Source organism: Onychomys torridus, chromosome 2, assembly GCF_903995425.1.
Source record: "Onychomys torridus chromosome 2, mOncTor1.1, whole genome shotgun sequence".
Classification (NCBI taxonomy): Eukaryota; Metazoa; Chordata; class Mammalia; order Rodentia; family Cricetidae; genus Onychomys; species Onychomys torridus.
The window spans coordinates 147,681,601-147,702,145 of NC_050444.1; the positions used below are offsets into that span (position 1 = coordinate 147,681,601).

The window sequence follows — 20,545 nt, forward strand, 5'->3', positions numbered from 1 at the left end:
AATTCCTAGCACCCACATAGCAGCTCACAACTGTTTGTTAATTCCAGCTCCAGTGGATTCAACACTCCCATATATGCATACATGCAGACAAAATACCAATGCACATAAAATAAAAATGAATAAATTATGTTAAAAAAAAGCCCTCAAAGAACAAAACAACAACAAAAAGCTTCAACTGATGGCTAGTTATCATCAACTATGGCTAGCCATTCAACGGCTGCTAGTGAGACTGAAAATGTACTATGAACAGGAGAACTGTATCTATACTGAATAGGTATCTGACTTGTTCTCATCATTATTTCCCAAGCAATATAGTACAACAAATATTTATATGACATTTATACTGCAATAGGAATAATTACTCTAGATATGATGCTTTGTTTTTTTGGACAGGGTCTCAGTATTGCAGCCCCGGCCTTGGTCTCCTTGATCCTCCCCCTGCCCTTTACCTCCCAAGTGCTAGGATTACAAGTGTGTCTCTATACTCAGCCTGGTGGGTTTTGTGTACGTGTGTGCGTGTGCAATAATAGTCTTGCTGGTTTGTCCAGACTGGCCTTAAACTCCTGGGTTCAAGTGACTCCTTGTGCCTTAGCTTTCTAAATAGTTAGAACTATAGGAGTGGACTATTACCTAGTCTCTAGACATGATGGTTAAAATGTACAGGAAAACTGGTTCAATACACAAAGAACATCAATGGTATATTCAAAGAAATGATTATATATGTATTCACTCAAAACTTTTCTCTGAATATCCTTAACAGCATTATTTACAAAGTTAGTAATTATGTATCAAAAAGTACAGGGGTTGGGGATTTAGCTCAGTGGTAGAGCGCTTGCCTAGCAAGTGCAAGGCCCTGAGTTCGGTCCTCAGCTCAAAAAAAAAAAAAAAAAAAAAAAAAAAAAAAACCAGTACAAACAACCCTAAATCTATGAAATAAGTATAATGGATAAATGTGGTATAACTATAAAACTGGGTATCTTTTAACAACAAAAGGAATGAGGTGAGCTAGAGACCTTAGCTCGTTAAGGATTTGACCTGAGTTCAAATCCTCAGAACCCATGCAAAAGCTAGTGCATGCCTGTAATCCCAGATCTAGGGAAGCACTGCCATGAGGATCCCAAGGGCTTGCTGGCCAGCCAGTCTAGCTAAACCAGAGAACTAGAGATCCTGTCTGGGGGTGGGTGAGTGGAGAGGGATAGACACCCACCATCAACCTCTAACCTCCATGCACATATATGTGTCAATGCACCCACATATACAAAAGGTAATGAGGGGACCAGGAAAATAAAATGCTTTACCATGCAAGCATGAGTTCCCAAGTTCCATCCCCAGTATCTACATAAAAAGCTAGGCATGACAGCACAGGCCTATAAGACCAGCATTGGAAAGGCAGAGATAAAAGGATCCCTGTACTGGCCAGCTACCCTAGCCTCATCAATGAGCCTCAGGTCTCACTGAAAACCCGTCTCAACAAGTGGATGACTCTGAGGAACAACACCTGAGGCTAACCAATGGTCCCTACACGTACCTGCACACATGTGTACCTAAACAATATGCTAAGTGAAACCAAACACCAAAAGCTACATGTTACATGGTCTCATTCATATGAAATGTCTGGAATAGCTTACCCTATAGAAATAAGAGCTGAACAGGCAGGGAATAGAGAGTAATTACTAAAACACATAATCTTTCTTTTCAGGGTAATCAAACTATGTTAGGGGTTAGATGCTACAGTTGAATATCCTTGGAACATACAAAAACCACTGAATTTGTTACCATATGCAATCACAGTCCTCTCAAAAACTACAATGGCTACACAAAACAAATGTCAATTGTATTTCAGGCTTTTGTTTTTGTTTTTCTTTGGGGTCTTGTTACATAAACCAGGCTGGTCTTGAACTTGCAGTAATCCTCCTGTCTCTGCCTTTAGCTCCATCTTCCAGAGCAGTAGTTCTCAACCTTCTTAATGCTTTGACACTTTAATGCACTTCTCATGTTATGGTGACCCCCAACCATGAAATTATTTTGTTGCTACTTCATAACTGTAATTTTGTTGCTGTTATGACTCATAATGTAAGTATCTGATATGCAGGATATCTGGTATGTGACCCCTGTGAAAGGGACATTCAACCCCCACAAAGGGGTGAGACCCATAGGTTGAGAACTGCTGCTCCAGAGGGTTAGAGGCAGAGACAAGAGGCTTATTACAGGTATGTACAACAACACCTGGCTTCACATCCCCAACCCGAGTTGTTTTGTGTTGAGGAACAGTCTCATGTAGCCCTAGCTGGCCTTGAACTTACCATGTAGTTGAAGCCTGCCTGCTTCTAGATCCCAAAGTCTGGAATTAGAGGCTTGGGTTACCATGCCATGTTGTATTTCAGTTTGTTTGTTTGTTTTTTAAGTATCCCCATAAAGAATACAAAATAAACTGTATAAAATAAGTTATTCTTGACTTTTTCCTAATAAGCTCAGAATCCAATCAGCACCCTAGAAATTATTTTTAGCCTGAACATAGTGGTGCGCTCTGTAAAACCAGCACTCCGGAAGCTAAACATGGGATCTTCAGTCTCGACTACACAGTGTCAACCTGTACTAAAACATCAAATCACGGCTAGAGAGAGAGATAGGTCAGCAGTTAAGAGCGCTTACTGCTCAGAAGTTCAGTTCTTAGTACCCATGTCGGGCAGTTGTGAGCTTCAAAAGTAACTCAAGCTTCAAAAGATCCAAGACCCTCTTCTAATCTCTGTATGAATTTAACGTGTGTGCACACACATACAAATAAATCTAAAAAACCAAAACAAGAAAAAGTGTTTTGCACTGAGGAGACAGCTTAGTGGTTAAAGCACCTACAAGCCACTCATGAGTCCCTGAGTTGAAATCTCCTGAACCCATGAAGCCAGGCATAGGTAATCTCAGTGCTCAGACAACTGAGATAGGAAGCATAGACAAAACAATTTCTAATGGTTCATGGGCCAGTTAGCTTAGTGCATATAGCAGCAAAAAACAAAGACCTTGTCCCAAACAAGTTGAAAAACAAGGACTGACTCCTGAGGCTGTCCTTTGACCTGTTATACACATGCCATGCCGCAAGTGTGCCCACACTCACACGGATAAACACACATACCACATAAAATATAATAAATTTCAAAGACATTTCTTAAAAAAGATTTTTAGGGGTTGGGGATTTAGCTCAGTAGTAGAGCGCTTTCCTAACAAGTGCAAGGCTCTGGGTTCGGTCCTCAGCTCCAGAAAAAAAGAAAAAAAAAGATTTTTAGTACTCACTGAAGGATAGAGACTCTCTAAAAGTAAAATAAACAAGTATACAAGAAACAGCACAAATAACCAGCTATGCAGCTAAAGAGATACAACTGAATGAAGGTAGGAAGGAGGTAAAAGCACCCAACATAACTAAGCACTCACACTACAAAAATGCTCATTCACCTAACAAATTGAACATGTATACAGCACTTCCTGTCTATTAAGCCCTGTGCTAAATAAATACTTTATATAAGTACCATGTGTCACATTTAATGCTCCTATCCAATTCTGAGACAGTGACTATTAATCGTATTCCTTTTACGGAAAAGAAAAGATTTAGATTGAGAGGCTGGGGAGATGAGTGAGTAGTTAAAATGCTCACACATAAGCATGAGGACAAAAATGCAGACAGCAGAACCCCCGTAAAGGCCAAACAGAAGTGGCAACCTGTCTGTAATCCCACCTTCAGAGGGCAGAGACAACAGATCCCCAGAGTGAGCAGGCTAGCAAGACCAACTACACTGAAAAGCTCTGGGTTTGATGATCCTGTCTCAATGAACAAGGTGGAAATTGATAATGATTACTGCCGTCAACCTTCTGCTTGTGTGTGTGTGTTTGAGTGTGCATATGTACACTCAGTCCTTAGGCTTGGCAGCAAACACCTTTATCCACTGAGTCATCCTCAAGGCCCAACATACATTTTTGTTTGTTTTGTTTTTCAAGACAGGGTTGCTCTGTGTAGCCTCGGCTGTCCTAGAATTCACTCTGTAGACCAGGCTGGCTTTGAACTTGGAAGATCTGCCTGCTTCTGCCTCCCAGAGTGTGGGAGATTAAAGGTGTGTGCCACCAGGCAGTGGTTTTGAGGCCAGCCTGGTCTACAGAGCGAGATCCAGAACAGGCACCAAAACTACACAGAGAAAACCTGTGTGTGTGTGTGTGGGGGGGTGCTCTCTGGCCAGCTTCAGCACACAACTTCTTAAACTACAGGCTGATAGGTGATACAATGCAAAGTGGACATTGTGAAAAATCTAAACAGGTTTCTCAATATACAACAGCCAATTGTCAATTCAAAATCAAACACATGAACAAATCCAAAATGTTTCTAGCAATGCTCACCTGTTCTGCATTGCTTGACTTCACTCCAGCTGTGGTTCTGAACATATGATATGAACACTTGACACTATGGGTGCCCCCAAGCTATACAATACCAAACACACTGCCTCAACCATCTTGGGTCAGCTTTGAGGCCATTGTAGGTCATTAACTACACTTTGTTTTGTTTTTCAAGACAGCATTTCTCTATGTAACAGCTCTGGCTGTACTGGAACTCTCTGTAGACCAGCCTGACCTCGAACTCAGAGATCTGGCTGCCTCTGCCTCCCAAGTGCTAAGATTAAAGGCTTATGCCACCACTGCCCAGCTCAACTACACTGCTTTTACTGTGCATTCAAAGTTTTCTCCTCTTATGAAAGCATAGTTTTACAAACAAAATAGTTTTAATATTTTCCTACTACCTTTTTTGTGTTGTTACTATCAAAATAGTTTGTTTTGGGTGATGTATGCCTGTAATCCCAGCACCTGAGAAGTGGAGATAAGGACTATGAGTTCGAGGCCAGCCTGGTCTACAGAGCAAGATCCAGGAAAGGCACCAAAAACTACAGAGTCTCAAAAAAACCAAAACAAACAAGCAAAACAAAATAACAAAAAACAGAAGGAGGCAGGCATGGCAACACACATCTTTGAGTACTTGTGAGGCAGAGGCAAAAGGATCTCTATGAATTTGAGGACACCCTGATCTACACAGGAAGTTCCAGGCTAGCCAGGGCCAGGTGAGATCTCAAAAAAAAAAAAAAAAAACAAAACAGAAAGAAAACCAAAAAAGGCTAGGGATGTACCTTACTTGGTGGAGTAATTCTCTAGTATACACAAAGCTCTGAGCTGGGAGTACACACAAAACTGAGCAGGGTAATATACGCTTGCAATCCCAGCACTACAGAGGAGGCGGCAAGACCAGAAATTCAAAGTCATCCTTGGCACATGAAGCTTTATATAGTGTGTGCATGTAATATATGATGTTCAAATATTTGACGTGAAAAACTGCTATCTGCCGGGCTGATGAGATGGCTCAGCAGGTAAAATGACTTGCCACAAGCCCGATGACCTAAGTCAATCCTTGGATCCTATGGTATAAGGAGAGAACCTGAAAGTTATTTGTCTCTCTCCCCCTCCTTCCCCCCCTTCCTTCCTCCCCCCCCCCACAAATATTAAATGGCCCTAAACACACCTGCCATTTTGTACTTTGTATTTATGGGAAGCAGTATTCTCAATATTGACGGTGATAAAATCAAAATATCAACTCTGAAAAATGTCGAAGATGGTCTGTATCCTGCAGTATCAAACACTCAGCCATGACTTCTTTTGGTTTCAGAGACAGTCTCCTGTAATCCTAGCTGGCCTAGCATTTGTTATGTAGCCAAGGATTACCCTCAAAAGCCTCTATCTTCCAAGTGCCGAGAATACAGGCATGGAACACCATCCCTGGCAATACTGAATTATAAGCACATCTACCTCATTAATATGCATATTACCTTTATCTTAAGAAAATGGTAAAAATTATACACAGACCAAAGAATTGTGTTTTGAGTTAAAGTCTTGCTATGTAGCCCTGGCTGGTCTAGAACTCAATATGTAGACCAGGCTAACACTGAACACCTAGGGAATTCTGCCTCAGCCTCCTGAGTGCCTGGATTACAAACATGAGCCACCATACCAAGCTCCAAAATAATTGTTTTAAAGTAAGTTTCTTTATCACTTATAAGCAAGTGTTTGATTTTTATACAATTAAGAGCTCATAAAAATTTTCCAGGCAAATTTATATATACTCAAGGTCTCCGTAAAATTTTTCCAGGCAAAGGGGTGGGGGGGGGGGTCAAAAGTGGCAGTTTCAAAAGTCCTAGCACATATGAACACCTGATATTTGACAAAGAAGCTAAAACTATACAATGGAAAAATGAAAGTATCTTCAACAAATGGTGCTGGCATAACTGTATGTCAGTATGTAAAAGATTACAAATAGATCCATATCTGTTGCCATGCACAAAACTCAAGTCCAAGTGGATCAAAGACCTCAACATAAATCCTGTTACACTAAACTTAATAGAAGAGAAAGTAGGAAGTACTCTTGAACGCATTGGCACCGGAGATCACTTCCTAAATATAACACCAGCAGCACAGACACTGAGCACAACAATTAATAAATGGGACCTTTTGAAACTGAGAAGCTTTTGCAGGGTAAAAGATACGGTCAATAAGATAAAAAGACAGCCTACAGAATGGGAAAAGATCTTCACCAACCCCACATCTGACGGAGGATTGATCTCCACAGTATATAAAGAACTCAAGAAACTAGACATCAAAATACCGAACAATCCAATTACAAAATGGGCTAAAGAGCTAAACAGAGAATTCACAAAACAAGAATCACAAATGGCTGAAAGACATTTAAAGAAATGCTCAACATCCTTAATCATCAGAGAAATGTAAATCAAAACGACTCTGAGATACCACCTTACACCTGTCAGAATGGCTATGATCAAAAACACTAAAGACAGTCTATGTTGGAGAGGATGCACAGCAAAGGGAACACTCCTCCACTGTTGGTGGGAGTGCAAACTTGTACAACCACTGTGGAAATCAGTATGGCGGTTTCTCAGAAAATTGGGAATCTAACTACCTCAAGACCCAGCCATACCACTCTTGGGACATATACCCAAGGAATGCTCAACCATACCACAAAGTTACATGCTCAACTATTTTCATCACAGCATTATTTGTAATAGCCAGAACCTGGAAAGGCTTGGCAACCTAGATGCCCATCAACTAAAGAACGGATTAAGATGTGGTACATATACACAATGGAGTACTACTCAGCAGAGAAAAACAATGACAGCATAAAATTTGCAGGCAAATGGATGGAACTAGAAAAAATCATCCTGAGTGAGGTAACCCAGACTCAGAAAGATAAACATGGTATGTACTCACTCATAAGTGGATTCTAGATAGAAAGCAAAGAATAATCAGACTGTAACCCACAGAACCATAAGGCTATATATATGGCATGGAGGACCCTAGCATGACTATTGCTTATAAGATCTGGTATTACTCAATTACTGAGCAACCCTCAATGAAACATTACACTATTAAGGACAATGAAATTCCTCATAGGGTTTCTGAGCGCTGAGTGCGCCGTGGCTACAGCAGAAGCCCAACATGGCAGAAACCTATTAGGCCTTCGTGAAAAACTCCCCTTCCGATGCCAATGGGGATTGAAAGCCCAATAGAGCCAGCTTTGGCAAGCATTAATGTAAGCCTAGGAACTGTAGCCATGCGGTTGGATTCTCCAGAAGGTAATGTATGGTAACTGCTTTTTCTTTTTTTTTTTTCTTCTCATGGGAGATTTATTGAGAGGAGGGGAGAGAAGGGGCAGGGAAGGGAATAGAGACTGGTACCTGGAGATGAGATTGAAGGAAGAGAAAGAGACTGGAGGTGTACAAGGCCCCCTTTTATAAGGAAATATAGTGAATGCCCAAGGGGTGCTCTTAGTGGCTGCAACTGAAGATATATCTTGACAGGACCCTAAGGGCAAACCAGTACAGATGCCTAAATGCCAACATTCCTCCCTTCTGTTTATTATAAAAAGGTGAGGAGTTAGAAAGGGGTAGCAGGTGAGGCAGGGATGAGGGTGCTGTGTTCTCGAGACTGCTTCCTGCTGGTCTGGGGGATATCAATCATCTTTGGGGGACCTAGGAATCTGGGGTGCTGACCATGTCCTGGGGTAGCTAGCTGGACACTTCACTGTCCAGGCTCTGTGGAACCATCAGGCTGTTTGAAGTGGATCCAAGTAGACTCCCTGGAACTCACACACACACAAAAAAATCATCAGTGTTGGATGGAGCGACCCAGCAATTCGTTAGGTGGGAAAAAAGTAGGGCTGTCATTGGTGGGCCAGGTGCAGGGTCCCAGCATGTCTCAGACTGAATCTAAATCTCAGCACCAAAAGTATTTTTAAACCAGCAGGGAAGGAGTCACACCATACAACAGGGCCCACATGGGAGGTTTATTGAGGGGATGGGAGAGAAGGGGCAAAGAAGGGGCATAGAAGAGAGCAGAGACCAGTCCCTGGGAACAAGAGTGAAGGAAGAGAAAGAGAGGTAACTCCTTTTTCAAGTATGTTTGAGAACATGTCACCCAGACACCTTGGAGATTAAGGATAACACTGAAGATCACTGACCTCCATTTATTAACAATAGCATGCCAGCTAAGCATTTTCATTCTCACAACCCTATTCATGCTGGAGCAGTACCTACTTCTCAGGAATGGCTCTGTGCAACATTTTTTTTTGGCCTCCTAAAATTCATTTAGCCCCCTTTGAAGAGACCTTAAAATTTGTGAGTCTGAATGTAGCCATTATGAGACCATTAGTTCTTGTGAGCTGCCTGTTTTTCCTTTATGGTTCTTAGTTGTACTTTTGCAGAGCTGCCAGCTTAAGTCGTGCTGGGATCAAGATTAATGGGCCTTGGCGGTACGTGTTCCTGGAGTTGTGTCCACGCCAATGGATACCCACACGCTCCTGAAGAGAATTTGACATCGCTGCTGCCGTTGTTGCTGTTCTAACAGTGACGACCACCACTACTACTGTTTCTGGGATTGCCATTTCATAACTGGTTACTACAGCTAGCACAGTGGAGACCCTAGCAGCAAAAGTAGCTACCACAGTTAATTAATCTTTCATTCTATTGGGCATGACAAATTTAAATCAATAGTTATATATATTTAGATTGGCTTTGAAAGATATAAATTTACAAACTCAAGTTTGCTCTCGGGATACCATCTTACAAGTATTCCAATTTGCAGTAAGGGTCATTAAGGAAGGGAATGGCTCAGCTGCCTTTAGCCTACTGGCTATGGGTGGGTTAAGACTTCTGTTGGTCTTTTCTGTGTCGAACACACAGATTGCAAGCCCAGCACCACTTAGAGATCTTTGGCAACAGTTAACTCTGCAGCTCTCACACAATTGAGCCTGTATGATGATGAGTATTCAGAGACGGGTAAGGCCTGGGGGGTGCTCACCAACCTAAGACAGAACACCTGTGTGGCCTGGACAGGTGTCTCCATGATGGATAAGGTGACCTGCTGACATCCCATGCAACCTAAGTCAGAAGCTCATTTTTTAGTAAAAGGGAGGACCTGTAGGGCCCTGGCCCCCGTTTTTGGGTAACTGTTGCCTTGCTTGCCGACCTTGACCTTGATATCCTCCCTATGCTAATTCCCTGAGAGATTCCACCCTCCTGAATACTTTAAGGGAAGCTTAAGGGGAGGGGGGGCGGGATTTATTGCAATGGTAGAGCTAGGCAAGCGCAAGGCCCCGGGTTTGATCCTCAGCTTCAAGAAAAAAAAACATCAGAAGCGAACTTCTGCCCTCCAGGGTTCTCCCATTGTGTTGTAAGTCTGTATTTAAGACCTCCTCCCTCCTTCAATAAACGGCATTTGGCATTCAAAAAGGGAGGAGGAGGAGGGGGAGAAGGGATCAAGATCATGATGGGGAAACCCACAGAGACAGCTGACTGGTGCTAGTTGGAGCTCACTGACTCTGGACTGACAGCTCGGGAACCTGCATGGGACTGAACTAGGCCCGCTGAATGTGGGTGACAGTTGTGTGGCTTGATCTGTTTGTGGGGTCCCTGGCAGCAGGACCAGGACTTATTCCAGGTGCATGAACTGACTTTTTGGAGCCCATTCCCTGTGGTAGGATACCTTGCTCAGCCTTGATACAATGAGGAGGGGCTAGGCTCCCCTTCAACTTGGTATGCCAGATTTTGGTGACTACCATGGGAGGCCTTACCCACTCTGAGGAGTGGATGGGGATAGAGTGGGAGGGAGGTGAGGAGGCGGGAGAAGGGGAGGGGGAACTGGGGTTGATATGTAAAATGAAAAAAAATTAATAAATAAATATATTTTTTTAAAAAAAGTCCTAGCTGGATACTGTATTCATCAACCCAAATTTACTGAGCACCTACTATTTCCCTGGCTCTGTGCAGGGAAAAACTACTGGTTGTGTTCAAGCCTGCAAGCTCAACACTATGGAGACTAAGGCAAAAGGTAACATGAACTCAAGACAGCCTGGGGCTGATATGGTGGCGCCCATCTTTAATCCCAGCAAGGGAGGCAAAGGCAGGAGCATCTCTGTGAGTTCAAGGCCAACCTGGTCTACATAGTTGAGTTTCAGGTCAGCCAGGACTACACAGTGAGACTGTCTGAAAAATCCAAAACAACAACAACAAAAGCCCCACCTGGGATGTACCGAAATCCCAGGCCAGCCTGGACCACATAGCAAAACCAAAAACCAGAAAGAAAAGGGAGGGCAGAGGACAAGAGTAGAGTGCCTGCCTCAACAGGGCAAAGGGCTTCTTTAACGCTCGGTATTTCAACAGCAACAAAGAACCCCAAACAGCCATGGTCTGACCTTCCTGATTTACTAAAGGCAAGTGCTTGGATGCTCTGTGAGACAAACTCAATACATCCAATTTTCGATTCACCCCAAGCCTCAGGCCAGGTTCCTCAACGTCCACACCACTGACCTCAGCGTCAGCCAATTCCGGGTGGGGAGGGGGTGGGGTCGGGGTGGGGGGCCTGTCCCACGCACGGGAACCCGGTGGCCTGGGGGGGTGAGGGGGTCGGGGTGGGGGGTGAGGGGGTGAGGGGGTCGGGGTGGGGGGTGAGGGGGTGAGGGGGTCGGGGTGGGGGGGCCGTCCCACGCACAGGAACCTGGTGGCCTGGGGGGGTGAGGGGGTCGGGGTGGGGGGTGAGGGGGTCGGGGTGGGGGGTGAGGGGGTCGGGGTGGGGGGCCGTCCCACGCACGGGAACCCGGTGGCCTCTCCCCGCGGAGCCCAGCGCCCTCCGCCCCTCGGCGTCCCGCTCCCAGCTCAGGCGCCACCTCGGCGGCGACGGCTCGGGGACGCGGCCACGCCAGCGCCTTCCGCCCCGGGCCCGGGGGAACTTTAACGTCTGCACCCTGCCCCGGGTCTTCCCCGCGGGCCGTGGGCTCCGCGGGGGCGTCTGGCACCCAGTATGGCAACTGCTGTGCAGTTAGTGGCAAGGGGAAAGCCAGGCGCCGGCGGAGGCGACGACCGGGACGCCAGGGGGCGTGGGGGGATCGTTATCCAGGAAACCCAGCCGGCGCGCCAAGAGCTTGGGCCGGAATTACGGCTCGGCCCGCCTGCGCATGCGCCTCGCTCCCCCGGGACCCCCCCACGAAGGTAGGTCCCGAGTTTCCACGGTTTCCCCGGGGCTTCCGAGTGAGGGACGGGGACTGCGGCGCCCGCGGGAGCCCCCAAGGAGGACTTACACGGGCCTGAGAGCGGGCGGCGAGATCCCTGGCCCTGAGGTCCTGACGGCGGCCACCACGTCCGCACGAGCAGCGAATCGGCTCCTCGGGTCCCCTAACGGCCGCTACACGCCCGTCAGACCGCACGCCTCCCGAGCGCGCGCTGCCCAGCGCCGCCCCCTCCTGCCGGCCTCTGACCAATAGGAAGTCGAGGCGCGTGGCTGTCCCGCCTCTCTCTGCCTAGCTTCGACCAATAGGAACTCGGGCCGCTCTGGTGCCCCGCCCCCTGCACGGTGCCCTCGCTTGTGGGCGGGTGGATCACTGCGTAGGAGGCGCTGGACGGCTGGACCGCTCTGCGCATGACCCGGCCGCTGCCTCGCTCTGACTCCTCGCTCCTTACCCGGTCCTGCCTCAAGGTGGCGCTGTGTCAGCGAGGCTCAGGGTGGCTGCAGGGCTTTGGCGGGGGCGGAGACTAGAGGCCGGGCATTAGGGAATCCCGTCAATCCTCACCCGCCTCCCTCCGGAACGAGGGGGTCAGAAGGTGCCAGTCACCTACCTGGGTCACTGCCTATTAATAGTTAATGAAGCGGCTAAGGGTGATTGCCGCTCTTTCAGGGGTCGCAAGTTCGGTTCCCAGCTCACGACTCTTTCTTCTGGTCTACACACACACACACACACACACTCGCACACACACACCCATACACACACTACATTCACACATAGACACACAATAACATTTAAAAACATGTAAGAATAACAAATTGATGGATGTGGAACCTGGGAGTGAGTGACAGATGAATTTAGAGAAATTTCTCTGAAATTAGGAATTAGAGATTTATTACTATGAATGTTAAGGCTGGATGTCTAAAAATAAAACTTCATGAACTAATGAGCAGAAAGTTGAGTTTTCCCAGTTGATGGCTTCTGTTTCTTTTGTGGGGAAGGAGGAAACAAGGACAAGACGAAGAAGAAGAGCTGGTCCTGAAAAGAGAAGACTTCAAACGGTGGACATGTTGGACTTTAAATGTCCAACAGCGTACATTTATGAGCTGGGGTGATGCAGTATGCCTGTAATCACAATTCAGAAGGCTGATGCAGGAGGATCAGGAGTTTGATGGTAACCTGGGTTACATAGTAAGACCCTGTCTCAAACAAACAAACAAAAAAACCAAGTGTATTTGTACAGCCCTTCTCTTCAACAAGGTCTTGTGTGGTGATATTTTGTTTGTGCTCTAACAAATAAAATTTGCCTGAAGATAAGAGAGTAGAGCTAGCCATTAGTTAACCATAGAGGTCTGGAGGTCTGTATAGACAGGAGACAGAAAGTGACATGGCCAGGCTGAGAGAGGAGTATAAGGTGGGCAGAAACGGGAGATCGGCCCCTTTTTTAGTCTGAGGAATTGTAGAGGTAAGATTTGGCTGCTGCTTTACTTCTCTGATCTTTCAGTATTCACCCCGATATCTGACCAATTAGAATTCCCGCTACAGTCTTGCTATTTGGCACAGGCTGACCTCAGACTCCTGATGCTTCTGACATTGGCCTCCTGAATGGGTTCTTGTACTTTTTTTTTTTTAATTTAAGGTTTATTTTTATTATTTGTGGTGGGGGGGTGCACACGCATGCATGCACGCATGCACCTGTACCCTCAGAAGTCAGAAGGCACTGGATCCCCTGAAGCTGGACTTAGAGGCATTTGTGAGCCACCTGATATGGTGCTGGGGTCTGGACAGTCGCCTGACAGAACCTCAGTGGATCTTGACTTCCCCTTGTTTTGTTTTTGGCTGGGTTTTGTATAGTCCAGGTTAGCCTGGGGCTGGCTTTACAGCCAAGGTCAACTTTGAACTAATCCTTCTGCATCCATTTCCCAAGTGCTAAGATTTCAGGTGTGAACAAATATGCCTCAGTTTCCCTCTATACTTTAAAAATAACTCCATCATGTGATAACTTTCATGTGAAAATTAGTCCTTATATTTCAATAGTCTTTAGGCTCTCATTTCAAAGAATATTCATAAATCTTCAGTTACTTTATTATTATTTGTTGGTTTGTTGACGCAGGGTTTCATGTAAACCAAGCTAGCCCCATGCTCACTTTTTAATTCAGGGAAACCTTGAACTCCTGGTTGTCCTGTCCTACCTTCCAAATGCTATGGTTGCTACATTAGTTGTTTTTGTTTTGTTTTGTTTTGTTTTTTAAGATTTATTTATTTATGTATACAGCATGTACGTCTGCAGACCAGAAGAGGGCACTGCATCTCATTACAGGTGTTTGTGAGCCACCATGTGGTTGCTGGGAATTGAACTCAGGACCTCTGGAAGAGCAATCAGTGCTCTTAACCTCTGAGCCATCTCTCCAGCCCCCACTACATTAGTTTTAAAAGACTTGCTGTATATTTAATAAAATATATTAATGGAAGTATACCAACTAGCATGATTAAAAGTAAAAAGACTAGATTTAGGACTGGGGAGATGGCTCAATGGTAAAAAGCACTTGCTGCTCTTACAGAAGATTGGGATTTGGTTCCTAGCACCCACACTATAGCGCACAACTGATTATAAATCCAGTTCCAGCTCCCTCTTTTGGCCTTTGTGGGCACCTGTAGTGATATGTAAGTAAAGCCTTTGTGTCTGGCTTTGAGAGAAATGTTTCAGCAAAGCCTTTGCTATGTTTTGGTTGCTGGTAACCTAGAGATATGTCAGATTAACAGCAGGTGGCAACTAATATTAAAGGTGTCAGCCCTCCAGAAGTTCAACTCTCTGATGGGATTGTCTCGCTGGAGACTGAAGTTTCTCCATCAGACCCAGTCCCACCTGGGCAGCAGCCATTTTTATAAAATAATCACTCAGAGGCATAATTATCAATTACAAACTGTTTGGTCTATGGCTCAGGCTTCTTGATAGCTAGCTCTTTCATCTTAAATTAACCCACTTCTATTACTCTATGGATTGCCCTGTGGCTGTGGTGTTATCAGTCTGCTGGCATGTTGCTCCTTGGGCAGAGAGGGGGTGTCTGCCCTAACTCCATCCTTCTTCATCTCCATCTTCAGTTTGAATGTACCATCTAACCCTTTTCTGCCTCCCCATTGGCCAAACAGCTTTCTTTATTAACCAACAGTAGCAACACTTATTCAGAGCATACAGAAGCCTACATCACTGCCCCTTTTCTGTCTAATCAAAAAGGAAAGTTTTCATTTTAATATAGAAAATTACATATAATAAAAGAGTTATCAAATGAGAATTATAGTTACAATATCTAGTTTATTTGTATTTAGCAAAATTAAAGAAAATATTCTATCATCTATCCTATATTTGTGAGACTAAAGTTTCATATCTAATTTACCTTTTATTATAACCAAGGAAAACTATAATTACAGCTATCTAGTCTTCAACTCCATCAAAGACCCCAGAAAGATATAGTATTATCTAAGTAAATAGGAAGTGCATTGTAAGCAACTTCCAAAATTCTAGGAATGACAGAGACATCTGGCTGCCTGGACAGTCACCCAAAGTTCCTCTGTAACATTGGGGCATCCATCTTCAGCCTACAGGCCTAGAGTCCCTGGCATACTTTTCAGTGAAGCAGGAAATTTGAAGTCTTGCCTATTGACAGAGTTCATCAGTCACTTTTCTCTGTGTCCTGAAGAATGTCTGGTAGTTTCTTCTTTGAAGCAGGAGGCTGAAGGACCATCCCACCCTGTTTTGGCAAAGTTCAGTGGTCATTTTCCCATGGGTCCTGCATGTCCAGTTTATACAACATATTGTAGCACAAATCTTAGAAAGTCTTATTAATAAAAACAAACCTAGAGCCAGGTATTGGGGTGAACTCTGAAAGATCAGAGAAGCAGAACAAGCCACAGCTACCTCACCTTGCCAATTCCTGAGCTAATCCTATTTCCTCAGACTGAATGACTCTCAGCTGAACTGTGCTGCTCAAAAGCCTAAAAGCTTAACCAGCCTAGTTCCTGGTTTTCACACCTTATATACCTTTCTGCTTTCTGCCATCAGAAATCCATCCTGGGATTAAAGGCATGTGTCACCATGCCTGGCTGTTACCAGTGTGGCTTTGAACTCACAGTGATCTGGATGGATCTCTGCCTTTGGAATGCTAGGATCAAAGGCGTGTGTACCATCATTTTCTGGCCTCTGTATCTAGTGGCTGTTCTGTTCTCTGACCCTAGATAAGTTTATTTGGGTGCACAATATTTTGGGGAACACAATATCACCACAAGCAGTCCAGGCAAGAGCAGTTTCTTGCCCAAATGGTTAGTCTTTTCCATATTGTAAGCAAACTCTATAATGAGTGTCTTCAATGCCATCGTCTTCTTTGAAGTAATTGGTGCTGCCAAGAGCAGACGTGTCTCATTGTCCAGAAAAGTCTAAGTTCTTAAAATATATTTTTTTTAGCCGGGCAGTGGTGGCGTACACCTTTAATCCCAGCCCTCAGGAGGCAGAGCCAGGCGGATCTCTGTGAGTTTGAGGCCAGCCTGGGCTACCAAGTGAGCTCCAGGAAAAAGGTGCAAAGCTACACAGGGAAACCCTGTCTCAAAAAACAAACAAAAACCATTAGAAATAAAATATTTTTTAAATTTATTTATTATGTATGTAGTGTTCTGTCTGCATGTATCCCTGCAGACCAGAAGAAGCACCAGATCTCATTACAGATGGTTGTGAGCCACCATGTGGTTGCTGGGAATTGAACTCAGGACCTCTGGAGGAACAGCCAGTGCTCTTAACCTCTGAGCCATCTCTCCAGCCCCTCTTAAAATATTTTAAATGCCATATTCCGTAGGTCTTTGAAATGCTTGGAGATTACCTACCTAATTAAAATATATCTTTGTATATCTAGAAAACTAACATGACTATAAGTTTTATTATCATAGATGACAAACTATTAATCTGTATTTCTTAATGATATATTACAATTTTAAATGAGTTGCATAAATCTAACACCTTAAACAAGAGTAGAAATATACATACAATATAACAAAATTGACCTTAAATATATATCAATAAACCAAATGCATATCAATGTAAAGTATTTTGAGATTAACAGTTGTTTTTTGGATCAAAGTAGATTCAATAATCTATCTTTTTTAAATCATTTTGATATCATAGCCTCCTTTTGTCTTTAGAAAGAGATTGCATTATAATCAACCACCTTTAAATAAAAAAACATTCATAAACAATATTTTGAGAATTTGGGCATAGCTTTTCATACTACTTCCTGCTGATTGGAGACATTGGCAATCTTATGGGAATCCTGAGAAATTTTAGAATTATGGTTAAATCTTGGCTGTAGCACTCTGTGAGGCTGCATCATCTTAGCCAGTTGCCTTGAAGATGTTCTGGATGTTGGATCATCTGAGCCATCGTTCCCATTGGAGACATCTCAGGGGGTCTTTCTTGATGGAACCCTATTAACCTGGAAGGAATCCACAGCTTCTCATCTTCTGTGGAAACAACAGCAGAACCTCTTTTCCAAAGCAGTGTATCCTTAGACATAAGTTTTGAAGTCAAGATACCTTTAAGATATATGTTAGTTTAACTTAGCAGCCTTTACAATCAAATGTCTTTTCTGCAGTTAGCTCATTAACAGTCAAAAATTCAAAGAAAACACAATACTATACATAATCTAGACTTTTTATTTCCCATCTTTTGTTTGTTTGTTTGTTTGTTTTTTGTTTTTCGAGACAGGGTTTCTCTGAATAGCTTTGCACCTTTCCTGGAACTCGTTTTGTAGACCAGGCTGACCTCGAACTCACAGAGATCTGCCTGGCTCTGCCTCCCGAGTGCTGGGATTACAGGCGTGTACCACCACTTCCCGGCAGCTTATTTCTTTTATATTACTTTTACTGTCTCTTTAAAGACTTTGTTTTTTAAAACTATTTATTTTTTTTTTTTATATAACTGCCTCTACTACTTTTCCTTTCTCTTCCAAGCCTATTCACATTTTTACATACACTGTAAACTGTTTAGAGATTTTTTTTTTCCATCTAAATCTGTCCTATTGTATATCTGTAATCTTTTTCTGACCAGGAGAGGTTTTAAATTGTTAAGCTTCGTGGCTAGGACCAAAGCTGTGATTTTGGCTGATGGCTCGGGCTCACTCAGTTTTTTGACATAGTGGAGGTATGTTTACCATCAAGTGGCTATGAGGTTACTTGGTCTGCTGGCATGTTGCTCCTTGGGTGGTGGGCTGGTAACTTCCCTGACCCCACCCTTTTTCATCTTCAGTTTGAATGTACCACCTAACCTCATTCTGCCTCACCACTGGCCAAACAGCTTTCTTTATTAACCAACAGTAGCAACTCATATTCACAGTGTAGAAAGACCATCCAACAGCTGCTATGGCCTATGGTAAGGCAGGACAATGCAAAGTGGGAAATTCAAGAGAGATACAGAGGGGAGAGAGTGGAGTCGGAGCAGCCCACTGCCCAAGGAGCAACATGCCAGCAGACTGGTAACTCCACAGCCACAGGGCAACACATAGATTAATAGAAATGGGTTTTTAAGATGAAAGAGCTAGCTATTAAGAAGCCTGAGCCATAGACCAAACAGTTTGTAATTAATATTAAGCCTCTAAATGGAACAGAGGAAAGTGTCTGGCTACATCTTGATCAAGAAAGGCTTACAAGAATACAGACTCCAGAATTTTTTTAAAAGATTTATTTATTATGTATACAGTATTCTACCTGCATGTATGCCTGCAGACCAGAAGTGGGCGCCAAATCTCATTACAGATGGTTGTGAGCCACCATGTGGTTGCTGGGAATTGAACTCAGGACCTCTGGAAGAGTAGCCAGTGCTCCTAACCTCTGAGCCATCTCTCCAGTCCCCAGACTCCAGAATTTATTTTGCTTCTGTTGTGTTCCTGTATGTTTGCTGCTACTATGTATATGGTGTGGGGAGTCTCCTACAGCCTATATTATAATGTGTTCATCTCATGAATATATTCCATTTACTGGGCACATTTTATGGCCAACCTTGGTCCTAAGATACTCCTGGCAAACCTGGAGTTCTTACTTTTGATTATGGCTTGGTAGATTGAACGTTTGGTATGACTTTGGTAGTTGGAACCTTTCTCAGCCCCTGTTAACCTTGTATATGTTTGAATAAAGTAACAGTGAGCTAGCTGGATGTCAGTGTTTTCCAAGCTTGTATGGTTGCGGAATATTACTTTAACTATGTAAAAGTGCATTGCATTTGTTTATGCTGCATTTGTTTAGTGATGTAAAGACATGTTGCTTTGCCTGCCTAAGGCACCTGATTGGTCTAATAAAGCTGAATGGTCAACAGCTAGGCAGTAAAGGGATAGGTGGGGCTGGCGGGCAGAGAGAATAAGTAAGAGGAGGGATCTAGGAGAAAGAAAACCAGAAGGAGGAGAGAACAAGGGAGAAAGAGAGGGAGATGTCTGGGGCCAGCCAGGCAGCTGCCAGCCATGCAGGAAGCAGGAAGGTAGGACATGCAGAAGGAAAGAAAGGTAAAAAGCCCCAGGAAAATGTAGATGAAGGGAAACAGGTTAAAACAAGTTACAAGAGCTAGTGGGATATGCACAAGATAAGGCTGAGCATTCATAACTAATAATAAGTCTGTGTCTTTATTTGGGAGATGGTTGGTGGCCCAAAGAAAGCCTGTTACAGTGTCTCCTCTGCTTCCCTCTCTACTGTGGCCCCTAGCACCCAACATCAAACAACAGGCACCAAGCACACGTGCAGGGAAACACTCAGAGGCAGGCAGATCTCTGTTTGAGGCCAGCTTTGTCTACATAGTAAATTCCAGGACAGCCAGGGCTGCATCAGGAGACCTCATCTAAAAACAAACAAAAACACTCACACTCATAAATTTTTTAAATGTTAGATTCGGTTAAATATAACTTTCTTATTTAACCAAAGAGAACGGGAAGAGCCAAATTCAGTGGTGCATGCCTGTTATGTTCACACTCGAGATTGAGACAGCAGTATAGCGAGTTCAAGGCCAGCCTGATCCACATACTGAACCTGTTTCAAAAGGAATGTCAAGATGGCTCAATGGGTAAAGCACGTGCTGTGCAAGCCTGACAGCTGATTGGACCCCTAGAACCCACAGGATGGTGGAGGAGACCTGACTCCACGTATTTGTTCTCTGATCTCCAGGTACTGTCCTGTGGCAAAACTGCCCATGTTGTGCACACATGTGCTTATTCTCTAAATAAGTAGAAAAAAGAATGCTGAATTGAACTTCATTGTTTGTTTTGTTTTTGTGTTTGTTTTTTTCAAGACAGGGTTTCTCTGTGTAGCCCTGCTGTCCTGGAACTCGTTCCGTAGGCCAGGCTGGCCCTGAACTCATAGAGATCACTTGCCTCTGCCTACCAAGTGCTGGGATTAAAGTTATGTGCCACCACTGCTGCCCAGCTTTCAATACTTCTTGAGTTTGCTGTTTGAGGCAAGGTTCCCTGAAGCCCAGGCTAGCAAATTCACTATGTAGCTGAGAATGACCTTGAACTCCTGATCTTCCTAACTCCAGCTCCAGCTCTCAAGCACTGAGATTACAAACAAGTACCACTGTACCTAGCTCCTGCTTTCTGGTTTATTTTTTTCTTGGAGTATGTATGTTTGGGGTTCGCATGACTTTATTTCTGTTTTGGGAATCACACTCAAGGCCTTGTCCATGCTGTGCAAGTGCTCCATCACTGAGCAACACTTTCAGCCATTTTGGGGTGTTTTGTGTATATGTCTGTTTATTTATTTGAGACAGGGCCTTGATTATATAACCCAGGCTGGTATCAAACTCAGAATAATTCTCCAGCCTCAGTCTCCAGGGGCACCCAGCCTTGCACGGCTTGCCTGTCTGTTAACGTCTAAGATGGGTCCTGGTCCACGGTCTACAGCACTGGTGCACCCTGTCTTTAAGGTTGTCAGTGAATC

General features: G+C 44.1%; 1 protein-coding gene across 2 annotated transcripts in view; it reads right to left on the bottom strand.

The window, feature by feature from the left end:
- Nucleotides 1–11,780, bottom strand: part of Cep85 (centrosomal protein 85) — a 42,239-nt gene extending 30,459 nt beyond the window's left edge. For both annotated transcript variants that reach the window (XM_036177404.1, XM_036177405.1), the window contains exon 1: nt 11,666–11,780. The gene's annotated coding sequence lies outside the window, so the exon portion shown is untranslated. The remainder of the gene's footprint in view (nt 1–11,665) is intronic.
- Nucleotides 11,781–20,545: the final 8,765 nt, after the last annotated feature.